General features: G+C 45.6%; 1 protein-coding gene across 1 annotated transcript in view; it reads right to left on the reverse strand.

The window, feature by feature from the left end:
• RAB7A (RAB7A, member RAS oncogene family) overlaps positions 1–6035 on the reverse strand; it is an 81749-nt gene extending 75714 nt beyond the window's left edge. The window contains exon 1 of the mRNA XM_002758677.7: positions 5842–6035. The gene's annotated coding sequence lies outside the window, so the exon portion shown is untranslated. The remainder of the gene's footprint in view (positions 1–5841) is intronic.
• Positions 6036–6522: the final 487 nt, after the last annotated feature.

Raw genomic sequence — 6522 nt, forward strand, 5'->3', positions numbered from 1 at the left:
TAATGTTCTTATCCAGTGTTACCATGGCAAATAAACCTTACTCTGGAGCTGGATGCATCGGGTTCCTCACTTGTTACCATTAAACATTTGAAAAAGCCGGGCACAGTGGCTCAAGCCTGTAATCCCAGCACTTTGGGAGGCCGAGGTGGGTGGATCACGAGGTCAAGAGATACAGACCATCCTGGTCGACATGGTGAAACCCCGTCTCTATTAAAAATGCAAAAACAGCTGGGCATGGTGGCGCATGCCTGTAATCCCAGGTACTCAGGAGGCTGAGACAGGAGAATTGCCTGAACCCAAGAGGTGGAGGTTGCGGTGAGCCGAGATGGCACCATTGCACTCCAGCCTGGGTAACAAGAGTGAAACTCCATCTCAAAAAAAAAAAAAAATTTTTTTGAAAAATACAGCTATTCCTATGATCCCTAGCTTCTCATCATTCAGTATCTACTAGGAAAAGTATCACAGGTCACAATACCCAAGAGTGTCCAGTCTCCTCCACAGTTAAATTCTCACATTATTTTTGGGGAGAGTTCAATTTCTTTTTTTTCCTTTTTTTTTTTTTTTTGAGACAGAGTCTTGCTCTGCCCCCTCATGCTGGAGTGCAGTGGCATGAACACATATCACTGCAGCCTTAAACTCCTGGAATCAAGCGATGCTCTCGTCTTAGCCTCCCACGCACCTGGAACCACAGGTGTACTACCATACCTAACTAATTTTTTTTTTCTTCTTTGTAGAGATGGGGTTTCACTTTGTTGCCCAGGCTGGTATTGAACTCCTGGGCTCAAGCAATCCTCCTGCCTCACCCTCCCAAAGTGCTGGGATTATAGGCATGAGCACTTTTATAAGGCATGAAATGATGTGGTCTTTAGGGCACTCGCATACAACGGAAAGACAGGATGGTACAACAGAAAGAGCACTGAGCTAACAGACCTAGACTGACATGTCAGCTGAGACACCAGAGCATCCACCCTCAGCTATCTCAGGCAGATACTCAGAACAGTTGTGAGCACCAAATGAAATCATATGTAAACTACAAGCACCACAGAAATATTAAAAAGCATTTAAAGGAAAATGTTGTATAGGAAGGTTTCTACAAAATCTTACTGCTCTTTTAACAACCACCAACATGGTGCAGGTCAGAGGATTTAAGAGTAGGTTTTAAATGATCTGTAGTTATCTCAGGGATCCCCCTATCTGTAAGTGCATGGGAGGACTGCTGGTAGGCAGACTGAATATCATATACAAGGGATGCTGTTTTTCATAAAGTTTATGCTGGGTTATTTAAGGTTAATGCACAGCAGCTTTGTAACTATGCACTCTCAAATAATTCAAACTAAAAAGTTTATCAAATGGAAACCAACTTTTTATTACACTTATATTCCAATATTGGAATATATGATATAACTATTTATTTCACTAAGTAATTTTTAAAGGACTCCTGTTCTGAAATGGTTAATGCCCAGGAGAAAGAACCAAAGCTGGAAAGGAAAGGCTGAGGGAGAAGAGAGAACCTTTTCTTTTTCTGGCAGTAGCCATACAAGTAAGACCAACTAAGAGACAAGCAAGGCTGGAGAATTCCTAAACTGCCCTGTTCCCAGGCTTCCCCTAATAGGCTTCCTTGGATTTGCTTGGTCCCAACTGTAGGCAGCTCCAAGAGACCAGAAGTGGACAACAGAATCAGGCAAACTGATCTCCTCAGCAGTGATGAAATCACCAAAACAGAGACTCCAGGCCCCATGAATTAAGTACTACATCTTCAAGCAAATGAACAAGGCCAATACTGTAGGTCAGCATTGGAACCAATTTCCAAGCTTTCTTCCTCCCCCAAGGAGATATTTTGCAAGTAGCTATTCTTAAATATGTTCTTGTAATCACAGCCTCAGATACTAAAATTGAAACTGGTAACAGACACTGCTAAAAAGCCTGTTTTGATTTCACTCTCCACATCACTTTTACCTCTGATTCACAAATCACAGTGACCACAATCGCCATTAAGAAATGTTTTAAAAATAAGTTTTAAAACACAAATACAAATTATTTTTGCCTTTAATGCCTTACAGAGTAAGGGGAAAAACAGAATAGAGGGAAGAAGTGAGAGCAAATAACTGAAAAGATCAACACATCGCACAATGTTTCTGCAGCAAACTGCAGAGGAGCATAGAGATCTATTAGATAATATTAACAGATAAGCATGCAGTAACACAAAGGAATGGATGCCAGAATACAATGAGAGCTAAGAGTCATCAACAGAAAGCCAATAGCTAAAAAATACACAGGGAGGTGGGGAGTTCATTTCTAGAGTTTCAGTTGCCTTCAGAAGAAGACATTTAGTGCCAAGGGGAATCTCTGTTTAGTCTTATTCAGGAGGACTTCTAAACCTTACCTCCCTACGAAAAGCCTGCCTACAGCTCCAAGTCCAATATCTGGTCAAATCTATTTCAGCTGTATTTGTTCAATTATATGAATGGGGAGTTAGATATTTTATCATAGGAAAAACTAAAATATTTGTGTGAAATGCCAGAGAGGAATGTGCATAAGACAACTGTCATATTTGTGTGGCCTGTGTTTGCTACATCTTTGCATACAAAGGCTAATGCCAAATGTAAGAGCAAAAACATTATTAGTGAAGATCTCTTTGAGGATGCATTCAAAGCTAATCAAATAAGCAAAACTTTTTGGCCTCACTTGGCAGTGAGGTCAGAAAACTGATTCGAAGTCACATTTTACTATCAAGCACTGTTCTCTGATTACACGGTTTGGGAGCTTAGGCACAGTTGGCACAAAAAAAAGAAAAGCCGGGCGCTGTGGCTCACGCCTGTAATCCCAGCACTTTGGCAGGCCGAGGCAGGTGGATCACGAGGTCAAGAGATCGAGACCATCCTGGTCAACATGGTGAAACCCCGTCTCTACTAAAAATACAAAAAATTAGCTGGGCATGGTGGCGTGTGCCTGTAATCCCAGCTACTCAGGAGGCTGAGGCAGGAGAGTGGCCTGAACCCAGGAGGCGGAGGTTGCGGCATTGCACTCCAGCCTGGGTAACGAGAGCCAAACTCCGTCTCAAAAAAAAAAAAAAAGAGAGAAAAACAAAATTGCCCCAGGTGGTTGCTAACTACCTAGAAGGATATACTAATAAAACTATTTTTAAAATATCTCCTGTATTCCGCCCTTCTGTTTACTAATGTTTTACCACAAATGTAAAACTCAAATCTCTTAAAGAAGGGAATCTGGAAAGTTGTGGAAGATAGGGCAGCACAGCTTTTCTACCTAGAATGGTACTGAAACTATGGCTGGTACAGTATCAGTGCTACATTAAACCTTCTTCCCAGCTGAAGAAAAAAATCCAGCACGCCAAATGTATCTTTGCTCAAAGACACTGCAGTGCAACATTAATGGCAGTGACACAGACTACCTCTTGAGTGAACAAAAAATGCCACTAGAGTTGGCCAGGCAAGATGGGTCACACCTGTAATACCAGCACTTTGGGAGGCTGAGGCGGGCAGATCACCTGAGGTCAGGAGTCGAGACCAGCCTGACCAACATAGAGAAACCTCACCTCTACTAAAAATACAAAATTAATTAGGCATGGTGGCGCATGCCTGTAATCCCGGCTACTCAGAAGACTGAGGCAGAAGAACTGCTTGTACCAGCGAGACAGAGGTTGTGGTGAGCTGAGACTGCACCATTGCACACCACTCTGGGCAACAAGAGCGAAATTCCATCTCAAAAAAAAATTAAATAAAATGCCACTAGAGCAAAAGGAGAAACAAGTTGAGTGCTGAAGGTTACTCTTTAAAAGATGAGATTAATTAGAAACTGTAATATTATCTTCTACACTCTCTGGAGAGCAAGCCTTATATACAAATGCTGTTGTTGAAATTAACGAAGTCTTAAAGTTAGCCAGAACACCAGCCTTTGGATTACTACTGATTCATCAGCAGAGAAGAGAAAATAACTCTTTCAAAAAGCCTGGAGTTCTGCCACCAAATCATTCCACAACAGAATTTCTGGCCAAGATCATTCACCTTTTAAAAATTCCTTGAGGACAGGAACCATGCCTATCTCCCTGAGTCAATATCCCGCAATGCCTGATACATTGCTGATACTCAATGAATACTCAAAATACTTCATGAACGAATAAAAAGGTGCCTATCATTACTCTCCTCTAAACTCAAACATCATATAAAGCTACAGTACTTATTACTCACTTAAATATTTTAGGCTGGGTAGCAAAGTTTAAAAAAAAGGACACATTTGAATACAACAGGATTGTGAACACTAAGCTTTAGCTTAGCCAGTCCCTTCAGAAGTACTCCTAACTCACCTTCCAGTTCTTACACTCAAATCTGAACAAACCTTCCCAAGTAAGAAGAGAGAAACACACTAAGAGGAGATTTTATTAATCCATGGATGAGAAATCATGTGCCTCATCAGCTGCTTAAGTCACAAGGAAGAGACAAGAGCCTGTTCTTTAGGAAACTAAAGATGCAGTATTTTCAATAGTAAAGAACCAACTGGCTGGACAGCCATCAACTAAGGTTGTAAGAAAGGTTCACGAAGCAGGCTTGCCAGGCCTACGTGCAAAATTTTTCAAACCTCAATTAAGTACCCTGCCAGTATTCAAGAGCTCCTAATTCGGTGATAGTACACCACAACATGTGTGATAAGTCGCAAATGGCATTTCTTATAGCCTTAAGGTAGAACTGATGAAAGACTTTCGAATGACATCAACAGAAAGAAAGGAGGTGGTGGGAGGCAGTGAGGTACAGATACCAGGTGGCAAAAGATAAACCACAAGCTTTGGGGGCAAGTGAAAGCAGTATAACCTAGAAATTGAATACACTGCTCTGGACTCTGACTGCCTCGGCTTGAAACTCTGCTTCATAACTTATTGGCTGTGTGGCCTTGGTCCAATGACTTAACCTCTCTGTTCTTCAACTTCCCACTGTTAAGTGGGCACAACAGTGGTACTTCAGAGGATTTATGTTTTCTTTCAACAAAGGGTAAACATAATGATCTATTAAAAGGTCTTGCCACGCTGCCTAACATACAATAAACGCTCAAATATTTGCTGTCAGTATTCTCAATATTCCCCTTATGAACCATAGGTAACAAGACTAAAATGAATGCAGAAAGAGGCCCCCAACACGGTCGGAATGGAAACACAACTCTGCATCCAACTACCATCTTTCCTCAAATAAGTTGAAAAACTTACCTCAGGATTTACCGTAACATGCCTATGACAAAAAGCTCCCCGTCTCCCAGCGCCAGAGGCACCTCAATGTACACAAGTACCGAGCCGAGCCCAGCGCACGTGACCTGACTCACTGCCCTGACTCAGTTGCTGTCAGGGAACCTCTCCCACTAACAGGGTCAGGCTGTTCAACTGAAGAGCCGGATGAGAACGCGCGGCTCGGCCCAAGCGCCTGTGACCCATGCCCGCCAGGTGGGCACAGCGGCGGGCGGGGTGGGCTCCGACACCCTCAGTCTCGCCGCGCTAAGGAACTCCACCGGCTAGCGCGTCCTGCCGCGGCGCAGGGCCGCCCAAGTCAGGGAACCCTCTCGGGTCTCTGAGATCGACACCAACAGTAAACAGAGCGTCCGAGACTGGCGGCCGGGGTCGGAAACCCAGCCAGAGGTCACACCCGACGACCTCCGACCTCTCCAAGCCGGGCGGGGTCCGGGCCTGCTCCAGGGACCTGAGCGATGCCGAGTTTCCCCGCGAGGCCAGGGCTGGGCCCGGAGTCTGCCCAGGAGGACAGGGAGGACGCGAGGCCCTGGCGACCGAGGGGCTGAAGAGGGGGATGGGGCCAGGCCGCCGGCCGGGCTGGGCCCGCTGCTTACCGCGGCCGCTGCGCTGGGGGCTCCGGGCCGGGCGCGTAGCGAGGGCTCCCGCCGAGGAGGAGACTCAACGGAGGACAAAAGCGGGGAAGTCCAAGTTCCAGTTCCAGCGAACTATCCTGGGCTCTCCAAGCCGCCAACTCCGCCGCTGCCGCCGCCTCAGGCTTTATGGCCAAGACTCCAAGCCCGCTCCCACTTCCGCCACCGCCACCGCCCCGAGCGGAAGTACCTGTCACGAGACGCTCGACGCCAGGGTGAGGAGGTGGAGCCCCGCCTCAACCTTGCGTCACGTTCCGGCTGCCTCGTGCCTGAGCCTGGGTCACGTGCTACAAACATGTCTGCTCCCAGGAGATAGTCCCCATCTTTGAGGTTCGTACAAGAAGCAGGACGGCGCCATGTTGGACCCGCAGACGGATTCCCTCAGCCATCCGTCCTTACTACAGAATAAAGAATGCCAGCGAAGAGAGGACGAGGGGTAAACTGGCCATTCCAGTTGTGTCCTTCTTCGGAAGGCATCATTTATCCTTACTTTAACCACTTAAGCAAAGATTAGTATCACCATTTTACAAATAAGAAGCTGAGACCCAGCATATCAGGTCACTTGGTCTAGCTCAACACAGAAACTGGTGGAGCAGGGTTTTGAACCAAGGTCTGTCTGATGCCAATGTGTGTTATCGTTCTAGT

Source organism: Callithrix jacchus, chromosome 15 (assembly GCF_049354715.1).
Source record: "Callithrix jacchus isolate 240 chromosome 15, calJac240_pri, whole genome shotgun sequence".
NCBI lineage: Eukaryota > Metazoa > Chordata > Mammalia > Primates > Cebidae > Callithrix > Callithrix jacchus.